Genomic DNA, 23,584 nt, shown 5'->3' on the forward strand with positions numbered 1-23,584 from the left:
CATAATAACCCCTCTCCGTAAAACCTGTATAGTTTTCCAGAAAATACTACTGCGTAGGTATGAAAACTAATGCACAAGAGCAGCGAAAACTGAAGTATGCCATGTCATAATATCTTAGCAATAATAATTGTAAGCCAGGTGTAAAACCAATATAAAATAGTATACCAGCTGGAGTCACCTAATGTGACCTGTACAACTGGACCTATAGCTCATCAACATATGTATGCGCATGTGTCGAAGTCACATAATGTGACATGTATGACAAGATGGGTGTAAATAAGTACGCTTAAGTGCTACGATCACGTGAAAGCTGTGCAATAGATCGTTGGTCACCTACGAGTTGGAACTACCTATTGTGGTCTGTACGACAAGCTAGCACCAAAACTTGGATCCGAGGTAAACGTGCGGTGCGGGAGGTGAACAATCACGTGAAAGTTGTGCCCTAGCCTCGGGCGGGAGCGCTAACACCGGGGTGCAACATAATAAGTTCTAACTCACCTGAAGCTTACCTGAGCCTCAGCAGCATCAAATAGTATAATTCACAATTCATACTAATGCAACAATATAGTAATAAGAGGTATAGACATGGCATACAAGGCATAAATTCATTTAAAAATGTTTTCTGGAAATCGTAAAGCATATACTATAACAAATGCCCACTCACTGATAAGTAGCAGGATTGCAACCCCCTAGCTTCGCTTGTCCACGTTCGTCCTTGGGGTATGTCTTACCTTATACGAAATAACTAATTTAACATTAATTTGATAGCACATAAACAAAGCCTAGGATTAATTCCTCATACGTTGCTCAAATGGGATGTTTGAATATACCAACGTGATTTACTCAACAACACGAAGATCCCAAATTTTTTACAAAATTTTTTGGATGTCGGACGTGCCCTCACTCGCTGACCACGTGCAGGCACTTGCCTAGCACACGGGATAGAAACCTTAACGGCGTTAGGAATATTCCATTAAAATAGTAGAATATTTTGTTAAATTCTAATGGTGTTACCTGATGCCATTAGAATATTCCGCCAACTTTGATGGAATATTCTTCTTCTTCTTTGGTGGACCTTGCCAGTCTCCGCCGTCCATCGCCGTCTGGTTCACCGGTTTCTGGAAAATTTTCTAAAGCTTATAACTTTGTCATTTCTCAACCAAAATCCATGAAATTTATATGGATTTGAAGGTCTTGAAGAGTAGAACACATTCGTACCTAATAAAAGTTCAAAATCCAATGGAAAAATGGTCGGAAATTCCCTTGATACTTCCGGCCAACTTTGCAACCTTCCGAACTTGCCTATACTAGCGTCCACTTCACTCCAAAACTACTTCAGAGGGTCAGGAAAGTTGGGTGAATACCTTTCCAAGCCTTAAAATCTTGAAACCACACCGGGATCACATCAGAGCAAACTTGACTCCTCGCTGGAGCTTCTGGTTTTTCATGTTCCTGTCGTCCATTCGATGAGCTAAGGGTATAGCTGAGTTCGTGAAGTCGAGAGGAGAATGACGGTGGTTTCCAAAGGCTCGATCCATGAGAGTTTGATGATGATGGTGTATGTGGGTGTCACGGTGCAGAGAGAAGAAGGAGAGGGAAGACTCGAGAAGAAGGGACAGAGTGTGTACGTGTGTGTGTGTGTGTCCTCCTGATTGGGCAGAAGAAGAAAACGTTAAGCCTTGATTGGGCTGCTGTGAGAGAGGGAATTATGGTGATTGGTTTCTTATTTTGGTATGTTTACACTCTATACGTTCGTAACTTCCTTGTTACGACTCCAATTCGGCCCTAACTCACGTCAACGGGCTCGTGACGTCGAGTACAACCTAATTACGATAGCGAGGAAATTAATTTAAAACTACATTGTACATCCACATCATTAAGCCAATGAGGACAATATCATCACTTTACACACTAAGGGAGAAAATATATATAATAATTTGGGACGGGTCGTCACATTGGCGATATTGCTTCAACTCTCGATAATTTCTTTCGCTAGGGGTGAGGTCTTGTCTTCCCTAAACCATTTGTACAAGTTTGATCTTCTTTGTAATTTTAACAGCAGTGGACCACTTGTAAGAGAATCCTCTTGCCTTACGTATCTTTTGGCATAAAGAACTTTCAATCCGATGAATGTTCCAAATTAAACGAACTCGAGAAATAAAATAAGCAATAGAGCAAAACACTTTTGTAAGTGATGTATAAAAATATTTGCATGTACATAAATTAAATCACAAAAATTAAAAAAATTAAATTAAATTACTTAAATTGATAAAAATTAAATTAGTGAAGAAAATACCTTCAAATTTGTTCTTCACCGATAATCGTATACAACAACCCTATAGAAAACAAATTTAATTTTGTTAGTTTGAATTCACAATTGAAATTTTGTAATAAAAATCATATCGCTTACTAGATAGAGCAAGATAGATCGAGGAAAAGAGATGAGATCGAGATTGAGGTGGAGGTGAAGGTGGAGTTGGAGATGGTGATGTAGGGAGATGGACGGAGTGAAGGACGAATTTGAGAGAGATGGAAAGGAGATGGAGGGAGTGGAAGGTGAATTTGAAAGAGATTGAGGGAGTGGAGGATGAATTTGAGAGATGAAGGAAATTGGAGATGAGGCAGCTGCTGCAAATAAAAGTTTGCAGTTTCTACCTCTCACGGCTGGGTATTCTTATTATAAACACAGAATCTTTGTGTGACGAAGACTTCGTCACGCATTCATAAACTGTCGATAAAAAAATCTTAACCTAATTCAATTTATGCAATGAAGGATTCGTTGCGCAAATCATATTCGTGCGACTAATGTCCAATTTGTCCAGCGAAAAACCTTTGTGTGACCAAACAGACTTTCGTCGCTCAGTCTACCTTTACACGACAACAGACCTTCGTTGCGTGTTATTTATTTATTTTTTTAATTTAGTTAACGTGGACTGAATTTTTACTAAATTAAAGGCAAAAAATGAGATACTTAAATCCCCTGTATAAGGTAAATCAAATTAAGCAAATAAATACTTAAAGTAAATATTTAATTCAAATACAAATTAAAAAAATATTTAAAGCTACCGTCCACGAATTTTAATATAATCCGACTACATACTAGAAAATTATTTAATTCGTCCATAACATCTAAATAAAACACCTACTGTGGTGGTTCTTGTGCATTTTGGTTGGCGTCACGTTTCCACTCTCGGTAATGCCTCTAGAATATGTCATCAATGAAATTCATCAGGTTAGGGTCGTTTCATCAACAATAAAATCAACCTGTTATGGACAAATAATTATTAAATTACTAATTGGCACTTATTGATAACTCATCCAACAAAGACTTCTTCAGGTCCTTGGACACTTTTTTTCAAGACGCCCACTCCGTAAGATATTTGTTCCGCAATAATGCCTTCATGTCGTGGACAAGCATGGCATGCGTTTTCCACTCGTATTCCTTAAGTTGCATATCATAGTGGGATTCTTCTGCGGTCTAATGTTTTCAATAATTTTTTATGGCCCTCGTTTTCACGAGACGATACCCTTATTTTGTCCCGCAAAGGACACTTGAGCGACGAAAGCTGCTTCATCGCCTAAAGTTTTGTCATGCAAGTAATTTTTTCCACTAGTCTAATAGATCTTCTCAGGTGCCTTGATGTTTGTCGATTGATTGAGTAAATTGTTGTACCATTCTCTCTTCTATGCATACCATTTTTGTTTCTAATAATTTTCTACTTCTTGTTAGGGTTTGGCTTCATGTCTCCTCTAACTTATTCTATTTTTATTTTTTTCTTCAATATTCACAATAATGTCTTTTTCCATGATAGCAATGCTGGAGAAAGTGACATTATTGTTTTAATTAAAAAATAAAGAACATCATGATCATCATGGAGGTTTTTGATCATCAACCGTGTTTGTAGCATTTGAGTGGCCCTTCTCTTGGACGATACTATCCATTGCAGTGAGATCTCCTAACACAAACGAAGAAGGACCTAGAATTCCTTGCTTTTAGAGATTTGACTGTATCCCTTTAGGCCTCAACACCAGATTTTCAAAGAGATATATCAACACCAGATTTTCAAAGAGAGATAAGAACAAGACCAAAAGCCCGCTCAGCATTACTGACAGTACCACATTTGCTGCTAATGCACCTGCAGCTACTTCTGCTTCTGCCCTTTTTTTACTCTGTCTTAAAGTTGTTTCTTGTGTGTGGTGTTGGAACTTGTGTTTTATGTGGGACTTGGAGTCCCACACCGCCCAAACCTTCTTTGAACATCACCTTTATAAGTGAGTGAACTCACTTATAATTTGAATTGAATTGGGCCAAAGCCATGGATCTTGGACCTTAGACTTGGAGGGTTTGGGTGTATATATTAAATGTCAAAGATGGGCCTCTTGGTCTCGGATGGACGAAAAACACGAGTTACGTTTTTGATTTTTTGGATTTAGTTTTTTCCGAAAGGATAAAACTGAATGTAACTGTTACATTCAGTTTTTATTTTTTAAAAACTGATAAGCATGAACGGTTGTATTTGTTCAATTTATGCCATTATATATATGGCAATAAAATCAGAAACCGATGATCAATTTCATTTTTCCTTCCTCCATATTTCACAGAGAAACGCTTAATCAATTCGTCAAGAATCCAAGTTCGTGTGCAAGAACTTGGATTAGATAGTTGTATCCTGCAAGATAGACGTCCATTTGAACTACTGCACTGGTGTAGGGGTGTATTTCTGTCTTAGGAGATTGCTACTGGAAACCTCTATCTTCCTAACCAAGTCAGTGTTTCGTGGTTTATTAATTCAGTTTTATTAATTATTTATATTGTAAAATATATATATATATATATATATATATTGTATCCTTGTGAAATTTCTATTCGAAATAAACTGTGCAATTGTTGTATAATATATACTTAACATATGATTGGTTCTAGCTGAACTGAACTATTATGATATGAAATGATTGAACTTTGTTAAACTGGTTAAGGCTACCTTTGAGTTTACCATCAAAGTCAACCTTTTTTTCGTAAGCTTACACGCCAACCCTTATTTCTTAAACAAAGTACTCCAAATGGGGGCAAAAAAATAAGGAGGAAGACTCTCTACCATCCTATTCACATTCCCTTCCCTCCTCTTCTTTCACATTTTATATTTTATCTTTCACATTTTATATTTTATCTTATTGTCTTTATAAAAAAAAATTAATATAAGATGTTGATGCAACTTAATTGTAACCGTTTAAATAAGAGTGACGGAAGAAGAGAAAGATTAGGAGGAGAGAAAAGTCTCCTCCAAAAAATAATCCACACGCCACATTTTCTACTGCAGAATTTTTTTTGGTTGGGGGGGGGGGGGGGGGGGGGGATCATATGACAACATTATTATTATTATTATTATTTTTGTTTTTAAGTAAAATAGTAGATCGCCTGCCCTGGTAAACGCTCATAACCACTATAGTCATAAGGTCCTTGCATCATCTCATGTTAAATTTTAATTCCGAATCTCACAAGACTACATAAAATACAATACTTCGAGAGGGATGGATGTATTGAATTTTGATGTTATATGTTTACCAACTCTTTCCGCATATCTTTGAATGGTTCGGATATGTATTTGGAATAGTTTATGATGAAGCAAATGCTTCTTCCATCCTTTAAGTGAATATATTGTCAAGTGTTGCGAGAGAAAAGTTAGACGCTAACACTCTACCTTCTTTTTCGATACATACAAAGATAAATTTACATTAAATGATGAAGGGTATAAATTAATACTCTATTCTAAATTAAACTAAATTATACGGATACATGTGAGAATGACATGTATTGAGAAGATATATGATCAAGTGAGGGTCAACACTTGCTCACAAGGAGAGATTTTTCAGTGTGACTTGGCACACAGGGTGGTACATCATGTGTCACTATACAAATGATGTAATATGTGTGTTAAATGGTTAATAATATAAAAAAAAAAAAAAAATTTCCCACCGCTTACATAAAAACACATGGTATACAACCTGTGTTCCTGTCACAATAAAATCAACACGGGAAGTATTTAAAGGGAAAAATGGTCAGCGGATGTTAAACCATCTCTACGGTTTTTTATAAATTATCTATATATATATATATATATATATATATATATATATATATATATATAAAGTCAGAACACTAAAATGGTGAAGTTTTCAAATATACAAAAAATGCCCCTCTCTAAGAGTGCTACTAAAATCACCTTATTGTCATATTTTTCCATCTACCTTTTAACGAAAACGTTAATCACATATTTATCCTTTTAGCAAAATACTTTTAAATCCATATTTACAAAATCGTTATATTTAATTTTAATTAAATAAATTAAAAGAGAATAAAGAAAAAATAAAACTAAAACTAACAAAAATAAAAATAAATCCATCACCCTCCCAAATCATCCACCATGGACCCACGACTATCATATCCCCAATCATCCATCACCCTCCCCAACCACAAACACCACCCGATTCTCCCTTTGAATTCCAATCCTACACCTCCACCCTCTCTTCCTATTCTCATATACGAACAACGACGACAACCTAGATTTCCAAATTGAAAAATACCCAATTCCAATTGGAATATAAATCCATTTGGAGCAGTTTGCCTCTGTATTAGAGCAATCTCCCCCATGTTTCTCTCTCTTCGCTTTATGTGCTTCTCTCTTTGTCCCCCTTCTGTTTCTCTCTCTTTCCTAAGGAGATGCTACCAAGCAGGTGTCAAAGGTTTTGGTTTTTGATGAGGGGTTGGGAGGAGATTTAGGGTAGTGGCAATTACAGAAGCATGTTGGTTTTCTTTAAACACATATTAATATTACTCTTTGAAAAAAAAAAATACATTAGAGGTTGGTGGAGGAATAATTTTATAATTTTTTATGACGGGTGAAATTATAATGTGGGTGTAGAAATAGAACAATGAGTTGAGTTTATCAGCACTCCTCTCTAATTAGAATGTTAAAATGAACTTCAAATGGTGAACTTCAAATGGTGAACTTTCAATTTATCAAGAATGCCCCTCTCTAATTAAAATGTTAAAATGAAAATTAATTAAAAATTCTCAAAAATAAAAAGATTCTTACTTAGTGGGCATTTTTATGGTTTCTTTCTCTGAATTTTTAAAATAATTATAAAATCAGTATTTTAAATAAATTAATTAAAAATTCTGAAAAATAAAAGATTCTTACTTGGTGGGCATTATTTATTGTTTCATTCTCTAAAATTTTAAAATAATTATAAAATCAGTATTTTAAATAAAATTAAAAAATAAATTAAAATCAGTATTTTAAATAACTTTGGCAAGGCGTAGGTCTGGTAATTTATGACACGACCCGTTAACCCGACATGAAATGGCACCAAACTAACAAATTATCGGATCGACACGATAATGAATCGAGTCGTTATCGGTAACCCGATAAGCACTTGTTAAGATAATGGGTTAGTCCGGGTATACACGTGGGTAACCCGATACACGATAAGCAAAATATTAATTTAATAATTTTATACCTCTAAAAATACTATCATAATTATATATATATATATATATATATATATATATTAAATTAAATTTAGAAAATTTGAAAAAGGAGGTAATATATTTTAGGAAAAATTAGGTTTCCATCCCTTTTTTTCCTACCCCATTGATCAAAACCTTATTCCCTTTCAATTTTTTATCAATGTCCTTAGATTTTAATAAACGTCGTTAATTATTTCAATATAAAATATTTTTTTATTTCTAAATATATTCATTAAGTTTTTGAAACGTTACATTTGGTATATTTATATTTATGGCTAAATTTTTTTTCATATATTTTTATTTTTAGTTTGTACCCATGTTTAATTTGAAACACTTTTTTTTTTTTTTTTTTTTAAATTTTACCATTTTTCTTTTCAGTTTTAATTTGTACCCATATATCAATTCCTTTTTGTACCCATATTTTTTAAAATTTTATTTGTATTTGTACCCATATTTTTAAAATTTATTTGTACCCATTTTTAGTTTTGCTAAATGTACCCATGCTAATTATATCTATTTATTGATGTTTTAAAATATATCAATAGTTATTTTTAAAATATGTTAATAATTATGCAGGTACATTATTTTTTCTATAATTTTTGTGAAGATCAATATTACACTAAAATTGTTTTTAAGTATTTATTTATAATTTAAAAATATTATTTGAATTTGTTTAAATTTAACGATTTGTTGGACATTAAATGCATAAATGCATGAGTTAAATCTCTTAAATGAGGCTAAGAACCTCGATCAAAATATTTAAACAAACAAGGTTTCAGTCTAACAATTAAGTTGATTAGGGACCGGAATCAAAATGGCTCTATATTTTAATATATTTTTATAGGTATGGTACTTTGTTTTATTTCCTTTCATAATTATTTTGGTAAACTTCTCATAATTTGAATGGTTTTTCTATACTTAGTTTATGAGGAAGAGAGTTCTGATGTGGAAAATCTTACTAAAAACATCATCAACATAACTCTCGAAGACAATAAATCAAGCCAAAGTTCCAATACAATTCTCCCATTGTGATCGACGAAAATTGAAGGATTTTGTAAAAGGAATAACATGCAAGCTTTGAGTTCATTGGCAAGGTTTTAACTTTTGAGAAAGGCTTTGCAACCTTGAAAAGAAAAGCTCCTTCACTTTACATGTCCTTGCACATTAGATTTTTGTAGTAGACTAGTAGTGTATTGGTGCTTTTTTATTAGGCTCTTATTTTGGAGTGTAGATGTAGTACTTAACGACAAATGTGTTTTTATGTTTTGAAGTAATATTGAAGTGACAATGTGGTATGTGCAAATTTAAGAAAAAAATATTTTTCATAATAGGTAGGATCATTTTACCTGTTGGGTAAAGTGGCCCGACCTGTTAAGATAATAGGTGTGACACAATACGACCTGTTAAGATAACATGTGTTACACGAAAGTGACACGAAAAAAAGGCAAACATGACTTGTTTGCCAGGTCTAGCAAGGGGCTAGTCTATATATATAAATCCAGCATCCTAAAATGGTGAAGCTTTCTAAACCCCCAAAAATACCTCCGTCAAAGAAAAAAGCAAAGCAGAACTTATAAATGAGAGGTCTTAAATTCGATTCTCGCCTTGTTACCCTATTGTGAGGCTTAGCCCCACTCCTCCACCCCCTTAATATACATAATATCGTTTGCTAAAAAAAAATTAGAGACAGTAAGCCAGTTTCAGCATCGAAGAGATGAAAATAAAAACTACCTAAAGTACCTAACCCCCAACGGGAGCCGCCGCCCCCCTTGGATAGAACTCCACCCCTCCATGCATCTCCTTCCATTAGCAGAAATGATTACTTGGTGCAGATTTTTCTCCTTATGTTTGTTGTTAGTCAAAGAATGCCGACGAAGGAAGGAGGAAATTTTCCAAATTGGCGGACTGCAATTTCAGATTGCAAACGATTCATGAGTTTGTTAACGCTACATCTTATAGGCCATTTTTTTTTTATTTAATTTAATAGGGGTGCAATGACTCATGAAATTGGGGAGTGTTGGATAATATAAACATTAGAATCATTGTACACATATAAATTCAATCAATTCGAGAATATCCAAATGCATCAAACAAATATATCAATAAACAAAGTAGTAAATAGAAAATAAAAAAGAATAATTTGGTCTGTGTACCAAGAGAGGCGTGTTTTTCACTGTTCTAAAGCCGTAGACGCCTCGTTATGTGCTGGTTATAATGGCTATCTACAACTCCAAGATACAACCCTTGAATTTTACAGAGTATCTAATCCATAAGCACGATTACAGTAGACGGCTGCCAAGTAGTGATCAATTGCCCATTGATGATAGAGATGAATAGGAGAATAATTGGGATTATAGAGGAGGATTACTGTAGTAGGAAGAAAAGGTAAATAATTGAACGTATCTTTTAGGTTTGAGGAATTCTTCATTTATTAAACTTTTTGTTAAAAAATAAAAATAAACTTTGTACATCATTTTGTAAAGGACATGCTTATCCGCATTAGACATGACACTGCATATTTATTGTTTTAAATAAATAAATGATAGGAGCATATTTAGGCGACTTACTTAGCTTGTTTTCGTGCATTTATATTGTTAATTCATAGTTGTTTTAGTAGTTTAAGCCATTTTCGTGTGTTTTTAGGTTCATATGGCTAAGGAAGCAAAAAGGTGCATTTTGGAGCAAAATTGGGCTTGGAATGGATAGCATATGCTTGGAGCAAAAGGAATGGACGAAATTGAAGACCTAAAGATCTTATGTTTGAGCAACATTGAAGACTCCTATGCATTTTAGAACACAAATCAAGTTTTCCTTGCAACCTAATTGCCTTGCCGTGGCCTTCCATAAGTGGTTCCCTTCCTTGCCATGCAAGAGAGGTATTTGTTGCCTATTCTATGTCATTAAACTACATTCCTTTTTACCTTAATCTCAGCCACACTTTACATACTTTTTCTATCCTAAATCCTTCCCTAATTTCAGCCTTAAAACACATTCCCTTTTCTTACAATTCAATGCCGCAAGTTACTTTCCCTTTTTCCTTTGATTTCTGATTTCATATCTCCTTTTCCTTAGGGATTTGGGGGTCCAATCCTTTCCTAAATTATGTAATAAACCTTAGGATATTTTCTGCCCAAAATTTCCCACCATAGCCGCACCCTACATGCATTCACTCTTCATAATTCAGCCACATGCACTTCCCCCTTTACCATTGCAGCCACCAACCAACCTAGCTGTCACCCACATGCTATCCCATCATCATTCCCTCTTTAATCCATTCAGCCACATGCTTTCCCATTTGATTATTCAGCCACATATTCACCCATCCTCTCCTTGCCGTGCTTCCCCCTTCATTCCAGCCATTCCACATGCATTTCCAACCTAGCAGCACCCTTTAATCATTCACCCTAGCTGTCACTCCCATGCTCTCCCATTAATTAATTCAAGTCCATATCTGATTACCCTAGGGTTTTAAGTGCCTATATATACTCATATTAACCCCTAGATCAGATCACCATCTCTCATACACATTCATTCATTCCAGAAATTCGTCCAAAACTCCCCACACCCTTGCAGCAGCCACCAAACACTTTTCTCCTCCATTGCAGCCACTCCAACCACTCCCCATCCCTCCAAAACACTACCCTGCCATCACACATCCATTCCTCCATACAAATACCACCCCAAAACCTATCCTTAGACTTTGTGCAGCAACAAAGAGAGGAGAAGAGGGCCTAAACGTTCATACAATTCAAGTTTGAGTTGTTGGAATTTTTAGGTGTTTTCCTTTCCTCGATTTCAATGGTTAAAATTACTTATCTTTGTCTTGTACGTATGAGGAACTAAACCCCCCCCTTGGCTAGGGGGGGATTCGAAATACATGTTAATGCTTGCGATATGATTTGATTACTTCTAATTGCGTTTCTTAAGTTGTGAATTCAATTTACTTATCTATGTGAATTACATTGATTTGTGTGTTTGAGAGTGCACGCTTAATTATCATGCATAAATTGGATGCTAGGATATAAGGAAATTTCACCTAATCTTTATGGAATTATATTCACAAGTAGTAAAAGTTGATGATCTCAATTGCGTTAAGTAAATTCTTGGCATAAGTTTCATGCAATTCATAGTAACGAGTGCTTCGTCAATGCTTATGGTTTTCAAAGAACTTAATGATTCTTGCTTGTATCTCTATTATGCAATTCATATAGGGAACTTGTGGGGAATGTTTTGGGTTGTCGTATGCAATCATCCAATTCAATAACGTTAGGAAAATCTGAGGGTTAATTAGTGCAATTCACGGTTAATCTGGGGCGTTGAGAATTCATGGTTTATTGAAAAGCAATTGGAAATCGTTTTATATGCAAGTATAACATGTGTGGAGATGAACCCCTTAGCTAGCTTCCCATCCATTCAATTCCATCACATTCATATTTACATTCTGCCTTTAAATTACAATCTGTGCATTTAGTTTAACTTCGTCAAAACCTCAATCCCCCTTTGCTTTAGTGTCCAATTTAGTTAGAAAGTGTCTTAGTTTGTGTTTATAAGTGTTTTGATTCAATTTGTTACACAAATTCGTCCAAATTCACCAAAGTGCTCAAAACTGCCCAGATTGTGTTTTTAAGGCAGTTTTGAGTGTTTTGGTGCTATTTTGAGTCTTTTGGTTTGTCTTAGTGTTTTAAAGTTTGGTTTTGCATTCTTTGAGTCTAGTATAGTGTTTTAAACTTGTTTTACGTTTTTGAGTCAGTTTCCAAGTGATTTTGCAATCCCTCCTAATCCCCGGTTAAGAACGATCCCTACTTACATACTTACTACAATTGTCAAAAAGAGGGTTTAATTTGTGTGCATATAATTCTCGCATCAATAAATAAAGGTTGAATTTTTGGTAAAATAAATTAATTAAATAACCAACAAAGAGTTGTTGTTTTTCTCCTTAGACCATCTCCAATGGTTGGGCTAAAAGCCAAATATTTTAGCCCGAAAAATTTAGCTTTTAGCCCAGAAACAGTTTTTTTACTCCAACCGTTCTAGCCTAAAATTTTAGCCCAGGATTATTAAAGAATGAACTTAGGCTTTTTTTTTTTGTTAAATTAATTTTTTTTTAAAACATAAATATGTAGACTATCGTAAATTCATTTTATGAACATTTTAATCTAAAAAAATTTAAATTCAGATAAATATTGGGTGAAGTCCACTCCGATTTCTGAGCTGAATTTTGGGAGGAATTTGGCCTTGGTTTAGCATTTAGCATTTAGCCCAAATTTTCCCCTTGGGTTGGAGTGGGTTTGGGGGAAAATTTTGGGAGGTAATTTAGCTTTTAGCCCACCATTGGAGTTGATCTAAACCCATTTCTCACTCCAGTAATAAAGTTCTCTTTTCTCCTTCATACAAGTGAGGAGAAAACAATTGTTGTGAGATATGCATTTAGTCTTTTTCAATCTCATGAATAGAAAATTGTATTTAGCCTCAAACATCAACAAAACAGAAATAAAATCTCATACATTATTAAAAAGAGCTATCAAATGTTGAATTTTCATTATTTGCAAGATGTTGGATTCTAAGAGAGTCTGAATGAGACTCTGAGGATGAGAAAAGGTTTTTGACTGCAGCCTACACCATGTTGGACATTTGTTGATGAGTTGCATGTAATATTGTTTGTTCAGGTTTTAATTACTCTCCTTTTCTATGATTTTTCATCAACTTGATATGACATATGTTCAGTTTTGTATTCTATGGTCATAATGTGTAATGTTGTTTTTTTTAATAAGAACGTGTAAAGTTGTTGCAGAAGTGTAATGCAAATTGTGAAGTGTGATATTGTTGCAAAATTATCTTCACAAATGAAAATATCAAAAATAAAGTAAAAATTTGTAAATCAAACCTAGTGTGTGATTAAAAAGGTGTAAGTAGCGGGTAGCAAGTGGAATTAATAAATGTCTCTCGAGTGCGTGTAGATAGACTAGTATTAATTAATCAGATGCACATCTACATGAGGGGAACTATTTAAAGGGAAAAAAATGGTCAATGGATGTTAAACAATCTCTACGGTTGTCTATAAATTATCTCCAAATCGCTCTGACAAACTACTTCCTCCTAATTAATTTTCAACCTTAATCAAGACCCCAAACCTCTCAAACCCTCATCTCCAACTCGATCAAGAATGGCAATTAGACATGGAACAATGCTCAGTAGTTGTGATATCAATTCACTGGTGGAAATAACCTCAAGAAAGACCATCAAACCATCATCTCCAACTCCTCCTCACAACAGAATTCTTAAACTCTCTCTTCTGGACCAAATTATGCCTCCTACTGTATATGGAACTATCCTATGGTTCTTCCCAAACCACAATGCTTCTGATTTTGCTTTCAAATCTTCAGAGAGTACTACAACAAAATCTAAGCGCTTGCAGGATTCTCTATCCAAAGCTTTAGTTCAATTCTATCCAATGGCTGGCCGAGTCAAAAGCCCCGCGTTAATTGAGTGCAACGATGAAGGGGCTCATTTTCTTGAAGCCCGAGTTAATTGCCAGCTTTCGGACCTTCTCATACAACCCAATCCGGAGTCACTCAACCACTTAATGGCCCAAAATGATCCTAAAACAGCCAACGAAGCTTTGGGATCTACACTTTTGCTTGTTCAAATCAGTATTTTCAACTGTGGAGGAATTGTTATTTCTGTGTCAGCTTCACACAAGATTGCAGATGCAGCATCACTTCTCACGTTTGTGCGAGCATGGGCAGCGATAAATCGTGATGGAGTCCTCGAACTGCAATTGGGGACACCGGAGTTTACTGGAGGGTCTTTATTGCCGCCTAGAGAGCTATCCTTGCCGTCCAGCAAGGTAAATTTGGAAATCCCAACTCAAAGTTTAGTTACAAGAAGGTTTGTATTCAATGTCTCGAAGATAGTCAGTCTCAAGGAAAAAATTGGAAGTTTTGTCCAAGCCTTCATCCCATCAACCAACCATCTTGTTTTGGCTATCATTTTGAAATGTTCTATTGCTGCTTCCCGTCAGTGCAAGCCCGAGAGTTCAATCAAGCCAACGGTGCTGTCCCAAATGGTGAGCTTCCGCAAAATAATCGTCCCGGAGATATCAGAAAATGTCATGGGGAATTGGTTTTGGCCAATTCAAGTGTTGTTCAAAGAAAATGAGATTGAATTACACGATTTGGCGAGCAAAATGAGGCAAGGATTGACAGAATTTCGCAATGAGAAGGCCAGCAGATTTAAAGGTGAGGATGGATTTTTGGTGATATCTGAGTGTCTTAGAGAGAGGAATGATATTAACAGCGTAAATGTTTATAGAACCTCAAGTTTGTGCAAACTTCCTCTGTATGAAATGGATTTTGGATGGGGGAAACCTGCGTGGGTCACCAGCCTAAGTGTCCTCAAGAACATAATTTTGTTGGTTGACACAAAAGAGCAAGATGGTATCGAAGCTTGGGTGACCCTTGATGAACAAGAAATGGCCATATTTGAGTCTGATCAGGAGCTTCTTGCATTTTGCTCCGTCAACCCCAGCATTTGCCATTCAGGGTTGGTCCTGGGTTTTCCAAGGCCCATGGCGAAGATCTAAATTACGCTCTTTAGGAATTTGGTCTATTTTTATGTTAATGTTGTGAATATATTTTATATGATATTGGTTGTGTAAATCTATTGTAGATTCGTATAGAATCCTATGAGATTTGGAAGTTTTTTCTTTGTACAAGTTGTATTACTTGGAGAGCAAGTTTCTCTCTCCCTACTGTTTACCATAAATAAGGGCACAAGGCATTGAGAAGTAGAATTCCTCAAGGCAATGAGTAATATTGGGAATTCCAGTTCAGTATTTCTTGCTTGTATTTCCTCGCACCCCTACAATAGAGCATCATGTGTAGATCCTGGACGTATGTCGGGATCGAAGCGTGATATTTAAACACTTAGGGGGAAGTGTTGTGAATGTATTTTGTACGATTGTGTATCCCTTGATACATATATTCATCTCATTCATTAATTATATTTTGATGTTTTATTTATCTTTTTCTTCCTAACTTTAATGTATTTATTACATTTAATCTATTGTAGGCCTAATTTACTGAACTATATAAAGGACAGAGAGAGGGTGCGGCAGATAGAGAGAGAGAAGAGAGAGATGTGCAATTGTGAAGTGTGTGTGTATGTGTGTGTGTGTGTGTGTGTGTGTGTGTGTGTGTGTTTTAGCCAATTGTGAGGTGTGTGTTGTATTACCCCATTGTGCCCTTATTTATAGTAGTAGGGAAGGTTAAATCCTTACCTATTAGGATTACAACTCTAATAGGAATTAAACTACTAAAGGGAATATACAAGATATCCCTAGGTTCATAGGATTTACATAATCACATTCCTAATCTAATAGGACTGCAACACTCCCCCTTGAGTGTGTAAATATTCAAACAAATGGTGCATCAGGTCTTTAGTGATGAAGTAAGTACAGTTGATGAAGTCGTCGGCACAATAAACAAATGCGAGTCTCAAATCAACGGAAGAATGCATAAAAGGTAAACTCACAAAACCTTGCTATGGTAAAACCCAATGTGGGATAAAAACTCATAGACTAAGGAGAAAAGTGAGAAGTTGCATTAAGTCAAAACTATACGTCTTCTGGACGCAAGTAGAAGAGCAAGGTATGATCAGCCCAAGATGGGTGCCTAGTCAAAACCTAGTTAGGTAGCAAAAACCCCAGTGGGAAAAATGCTCTTAATCGTAGGGAAAAAAAGTACATTAAGATCAAGTGAGTATACTTCTGGATACTCCCCCTAAGTTTGATAGAACTTCCAAATGAGAACTACAAGCATTGCATATGAATAGTTAGGGATACCAATCCTTTGGACAAGCTTCTGGAAGGTTGACTTCGACAGTGATGTAATGTAGAGGTTGGCAAGGTTGTCTGGGATTGACTTGCATGACTTCAATCTCCTTATGCTTTGCTGATGTAGATGCAATATGTCTTGGTGTTGACTACATCGATGTATCATGTCTTGGTTGGGTTGATACATGCAGCATAATCTTTATGGATCACGCGGTGGTCCAACAATGTTGCCACGGTGGTGCGGCGACAATGCCGCTTAAATCCCAATATTTTTTTTTTCGAATTCTAGGGTTAAAAACCCTAATTGCTTCTAAATTAATTTCGATACTTTGACTCACAAATTCCACATAGCATAATTGCGTATTGCATGAACAAGTATATATGTTGACAAAATAGAGGGAGGAGAGAGATGTGTAATTGTGAGGTGTGTGTTGTATCACCCCATTGTGCCTTTATTTATAGTAGTAGGGAAGGTTAAATCCTTATTAGGATTACAACTCTAATAGGAATTAAATTACTAAAGGGAATATACAAGATATCCCTAGGTTTATAGGATTTACACAATCACATTCCTAATCTAATAGGACTGCAACATAATCCTAGTTTTCATTTCATTCATCATAATATATTTTTTTTGTAGACATTCAAGTAAACTAATTTTTTATGTAATATATTCCTATACAATTTGTGTTCTTCATTTAGGTACATTAATTCATTTAATATATTTCGGTATATCCATTGATACAGACATTTCGGTATACATTGTGATATTGACATTTAGGTACATTAATTCAATATAATGCATTTTAGTACATACATTTTAGTACATACATTTGGGTTCATTATAATATATTTCTATATAAACATCAATTACAAACATTTTGGTATAGTCATTCGTACATTTATGTATTTACATATTATTTTTATGTGTCCCTAAAATGTGCATATTAATAAAAACAAAATTGTAATGTGGATACATTAAATATAAATACACATTAAATAACAAAAATCATATATATATATATATATATATATGAATTTTAATAAAAGTACATTTCAAATGATTAAAATTAATATGTAATCTAACACTATTTTTTTAATTGTAAATTTCTATCTTTTCGAGGACAAATGTTAAAAAACTCCCATTATAGTATTATTATAGCAAGTTCGATCCCTCGAGTTTCAATCCGCTCGTCTTGTATCGCTTTGATTCTCGCTTTTTCATCTCTTCTGCATCTTTTCATTTCTCTAGTTGTAATCCCTTTTTTCATTTATTTTTTATTTTTTAATTTTTTTTAAGGGATAAACTGATGGCTTCACTACGACAGTCTATTTTTTCAAGGCCAAGAAGACTCACAAAAGTATTTCAGTCTCCTCCTGACCACCATCGTTTGATTCATCAGCGTCAGAAAATCGAACCAGGAAAAACTCACAGGCTCATTCCAGGCTCTCCCTAGTTTATTCCTTGATGTTGGTTAGTTTTCAGCATGAGGTTTTATTTTAAGGAAAACTAATGAAAAATGCTTGAAAATTTGAGTTTTAACGAAAATGACAAAATAAATGATAAAGTGAATAGTATCAGGATTGACTTTTTAGTGTAAAAATGTGGTTTTTCGTTAAAGTGAACAATACCGAAAACTTTTCGTTAAAATTCCCTTTATTTTATTTTCATGTAGCTTCCGCCTCTATTCTTTCCTTGTTCTTGTTTCCATGTGTCGGTTTTAGTTTATTTTATTTTTCTTGGGTTTGGCAAGTGCTATTTCTATTTGTTAGTATCCTTGGTTGATGTTACGAATTCTTAGGGCCTGTTTGGTATCTTATTCAAAAAATTTTATTATTTCTCAAAACATTTCTTAAAAACATTTGTTGAAAACAACTTTCTTTAAGACTCAAAAACTTGTTTGGTATGCGATTTAAAAAATTTAAATCTTACAACTTAAACTACATAAAGAGATCCAAAAAGAGGGAGTCCTAGGAGAGGGAGAAAGAGGAGAGAGGAGGAAAGAAAGTTAGAGTTGATTGAAGGAAAGAGAAAGAAGAGAGAGGATCGGAGGAGATAGAGAAGAAAATGAATGAGAGAAAGAACTGAGATAATGAAGAGAACGGATTGGAAAATAGACAAAAAATGTCAAAAAAGAGAGGAGGACAAATAAAGAAGAAGAAGAAGAAGAAGAAGAATAAGAAGAAGAAGAAGAAGAAGAAGAAGAAGAAGAAGAAGAAGAAGAAGAAGAGAGAGAGAGAGAGAGGAGGACAAATAAAGAAGAAGAAGAAGAAGAAGAAGAAGAAGAGAGAGAGAGAGAGAGAGAGAGAGAGAGAGAGAGAGAGAGAGAGAGAGAGAGAGAGAGAGTTGGAGTGAGAGGGAAAGAGAGAGAAAAGAAATGAGAGATTTTAAGTTTAAAAACTCTAAAAACTCACTTTTTGTATTTTTAGAGAATAGATTATATTTTTGAATTAGTCTTAAATTCAGTTTTTGAAAATAATCCTGCCAAACAAGTTTTTAAGGCCTAAAACTTGAAAAATATTTTAAGTTTAAAAAATTAAATTCAAGTAGAGTACCAACAGGTCCTTAGTTAGTTTCTTAATTGTCTTCATCATTACCGTACTGTGATGGTGTTTTCAAGTTGTCAACTTGTCATTGTGAAGGTACAAAGAGCAAAAAAATGGGGTCAAACAAACATTGCCCTCTCGTGCTTTGTCTGGACAAGCATTGGCTGCATACGCTTGATCCAAGATGGATGATGACCGTGTCATCTTCAATTGACAACAGCATGTTGGACCTTTGATGAAAATGTATTGACGGCTGCAGTGATGATTTGTAGTGATGGGGGCGCTAGTTTTCTTTCCATACACTTCAACGTTAGTATTGGTTTCGCCATTGACAAGTATATAATTAAAACTAAATTATCAATTTTGCACCTTGGATGTCAGGGGAGTTGTTACATTTCCAGTTTTAAATGAAGTTGCTCTAATTAGTAGTTGACTTGTGTGTTTAAGAAACGAGAGTGGACTAATGACTATGATGGTACACCTTAACAATAACATAATTCAATAAAAAATAATTTTGTTCTTATTGTAGAGTAAAAAATAATCAAAAAAATTATAAAGGTGACACGTGGACTTTTGGGTAAAAATAACAAAATTACCCTCGAGGCATACCGGGATTCCCACGCACATGCAACGGACAATAACAGCTCAATCAAGGAAAAGTCAATGGTGATCAAAATGGTATTTATCCAAATCCCTCTCATCACTCATCATCAAATCCTTATTCAAAAGGTAACTCCCAATTTTCCCATTTAAATTAGGATTAATTGCCACGTTAATTGCAAGATATTATTTCACATAATATCTCGCAATTATTCACACAATTCCACCATATATGTCCGACCACTATTCTCCAAATAGTGTCGGCCATTTCCCTATAAATAGCCATATTCTCCCACTAAAAAGCTAAGTCATTTGCTACCCACAAACTCCAAATTCGAAATTTACAATGACTAGAAATTCGGAATACACAACGAACGAAACTTCCTACGTTCAAGGATTTTGACCAAGCGATGGAGATCGAGGCATAGCCCCACCATGACAATCCACGAGGCTTAACATAATGGCTAGTGGAGCAGCACCACCCCTATGGGGAACCACTGTGGCGGCTACCACAGCAGCAACCACTGTGGCAACCCTTAGCGAGCCTTTTCCTTACGGTGAACAGGCAACCATGTAACAGCAAGCCCAGGCCCACACTACCTCGTAGCAGCAAACCCAGGCCTGCACCACAAGGACACAAGCCTAACGCAAAGCAACCCACATTCAGTAGGCCCACGACGTTGTAATGACAGCTGAGGCCTAGGTAGTTGCTCAATTGGAGTAGCCCAGTACGTGCGGGCCCAAGGTCAGTGCGAGCCCAACATACTCCAAAGCTGAGCCCAAGACCTGCAAGCCCAAGGCACAACGTAGGCCCGAGGAGCACCAAGGGGAGCCTAGCGCACGTGCACTCCTATGGTCCGATCCACTCAACCGTTATGACCCGCTCCGATGACCCAACCATCTCTAACGGTCCAACTCGGGGTCCAACCCACTCCCGTGGCCTTCCTAGCCATCCAAACCGATCCAAGATCGGTTCAGCCGTCCCAGCTTCATATTTCTAGACTGACCATTGAACCGGGGGTATTTTCACCCCATTTCACCGTTGATTTAACATTTTCCAACTCAAATCTCACTCCCAAAGTCCTTTACACTTCCATTACTAAAGGAAACGCATATCGTCCAAGCTTTTCCAACACAAATGGCGAACAACACTTGTCTCGACAAGTCATAAGTTGACAAGTGCCCTAGCACTGCAGACGACCTTGGTGATTAGCTCTTGTAGCCTACCCTAGACGAGGTGTCCCGAAGTAGGACGAGGACAGACAACGAACCTTTCTAGCAGCGTCCCGGCAAGCAACCACTCGACCAGTCATAAACCGAGCATTCTGGTAGTGTACATTCTCGACTGGACCCCCGAGATAGCGTATACTTTTGTCTTAGCGCGTGGAGAAGCGTGCACTTTTAGTTAGGCCCATGGACGAGCATACATTCACAGTTGGGGCCATACTCTTATAATCAACATGAGCAACATTCTAGGCTAAGTGTTCATTTGCAGCTAGGCCTGCAAGGAGCATCCTCCACCTTACATTGGAGTAAGTAGCACGACGGACGGAGAGAAACAGTCACTCAATCTGGCTCAAGTTCAACCGCCAAATTGCATGGAACTCGCTCACCTGCTAAGAATGTACCACATGCACTGCAGCCGCAATATAGACGAGTTGAACATATGGAAGAGCAGCCTAGACAAGTAGGTCACGACTGGGGGCAGCAATTGCGCGATTTCCAACGCAACGAGATCATTGACGAGGCATTACGACGGGACATGACCAATATAAGTAGGTTATTCTTCACAAACGAGATCGAGCAGGTAGATCCTCTCATGTGCAAGATATTCGCCATCACTCTACGAGGTGAAGCGTAAGATTGGTTCTATACCTTGTCGCCATAATCCATCTGGAGTTTCGATGAGCTTACTTTGGTGTTCACCAAGGAGTATTCATCTTATAGCTCGATTAATAAGAAGTTCGATCATTTGTTCAACGTTAAGAAGAACCCAAAGGAGTCGCTGCATGATTATGTGAAAAGGTTCAAAGTAGAGAAGACAAAGATAGTTAGATGCAGCGACTCGATAACTAGTGTAACTTTACAAAAAAGACTCCCAACAAACCACCCACTATTTGAAGAATTGGTCATGAAAGAAGATCTAACTCTGGCAGACTCTTTCGTTTTGGCAGAGAAACGTGCACTTTGGACAAGTCTTGGCAAGTAGACAAAGCACCCGAGCAACCTTGAAAAGAATCGGCAGTAACTCAATGACCGATCCCCAACTAAAGGAAGACATGAAGCAATACAACAAAAACAGGCAGGAGGCCAAGTGCAATGATAAATCCCCAACTAAAGGAGGCTCGACGTCGAAGAACTATTCTAAGTTCTCGATCCCGATCTACCAAATCCTTTGCGACATCAAAAACGAACCATGGTTCAAGTTACCGAAGCAATCAAATAGAGATACTTCCAAATTGGACCACACCAAGTACTACGCAATCTATCGAGGTCCTGGTCACAAAGCTAACAACTGCTGCACTTTGAGGAACTACCTAGAAAAGCTGGGAAAAAAAGGTAAGGTCAACAGATACTTGGACAAGTCAGCTGCGCATCCTAGAAAAAACACAGATGCCAAAGAAGAGTTGTCAACCAAGACAATTCGGATCAATAACATCTTCCCTGAATCCGAGCACTTGGGGACCACCAATAACTCCAAGAAGAGGAAGATCCAGCAAACTCTACTAGTTGCACAGGTCCAGGCAGTTAAACACCCAGCCTAAACCCATCATTGGTTTCATCAAGCAGGATACCGAAGAAGTTGATTTCCCATATGACAATGCACTAGTGGTATCTGTCCAACTAGCACACGCCATAGTCGACAGAATGATGACTGACAACAGAAATGGGGTTAACCTACTTCAGCTCTCAATAATTCAGAAGATGCGTTTGGAAAACATAATTATACACATAGTAAGCGACCTATCTCCGTATAATGGGATTCTGGGGCGACCTTGGTTGATAAAACTGGACGCCGTAACCTCTGTCAAGTATCAAAAAATCTGATTTCGTATCCCGGGATGAGGAATCGGAGAAATCAAGTCTGACCAGGCCACATCTCAACGATGCACTGTGAAAGTATTGAATGAGTAAGAAAAAGAAGACCTTTAACCCCGTAGAGGCTACCGAAGCCCAAAAGAATGACAAAACTACCAAATAACAATTACAGCAGATGTATCATGAAGATGGTGCCCAAAATCAATACGCCAGCAGATGAGACGGGACGGAAAACCGAAGAGGACATCGAGCACATCATTCTTGATCCCCAACAATTGGAGAAGACTGTTAAATTTGCTCACATCTAAGCCCCGAAAAAATGAAGGAACTCACGGCTTTCCTTAGGGAAAATGATGACGTCTTTGCATGGTCACCTTTCGACATGCCCGACATCAACCCCAAGATAGCTTGCCACAAGTTGCACGTCGACCCCGCTGCCAAACCAGTGATCCAAAAGAGAAGACATTTTCACACATGAATGAGTGACGATCATTGAAGTGAAAATCGAAAAGCTATTGGAGGCTAGGTTCATAGAAGAGGTAGCATACTCAGCATGGCTTGCCAACGTCGTGCTAGTAATGAAGAAAGAGAAGGGCAATGGAGGGTTTACTTAGGCTACACCGACCTCAACAAAAGAATACCCAAAGAACCATGATCTAGTTCCCTAGATCGATCTACTTGTACATTCAACTTTCGAGAACCAGTTACTTAGTTTCTTAGATGCATACTCTGGCTACAACCAAATAGCCATGCAAGAGCTCGACAAAGAGAAAACTGCGTTCATGTTCGAGCGAGGCACCTACTGTTAGAAGGTCATGCCTTTTAGCCTTAAGTACATGGAAGCCACTTACCAACGATGGGTAAATATGATGTTCAAGAAGCAAATTGGAGTAACCATGGAGATCTATGTCGACGACATCATGGTGAAGGGCAAGCAGCAATCAAACCACATCGATAACTTGGCGGAAACTTTCGACATCCTTAGAAAGTATAAGATGAAGCTCAATCTCACTAAATGCACATTCCGAGTATTTTCA

The 23,584-nt window shown here is 36.6% G+C and overlaps 1 pseudogene across 1 annotated transcript; it reads left to right on the forward strand.

Moving 5' to 3' along the window:
* Positions 1 to 13,564: 13,564 nt before the first annotated feature.
* Positions 13,565 to 15,549, forward strand: LOC137734208 (cocaine synthase pseudogene; annotated as a pseudogene). The gene has a single exon (XR_015964032.1). The product of XR_015964032.1 is annotated as a cocaine synthase pseudogene (transcript).
* The last annotated feature ends 8,035 nt before the right edge of the window (positions 15,550 to 23,584 follow it).

Source organism: Pyrus communis, chromosome 7 (genome assembly GCF_041283825.1).
Source record: "Pyrus communis isolate YQ-2024b chromosome 7, ASM4128382v1, whole genome shotgun sequence".
Classification (NCBI taxonomy): domain Eukaryota; kingdom Viridiplantae; phylum Streptophyta; class Magnoliopsida; order Rosales; family Rosaceae; genus Pyrus; species Pyrus communis.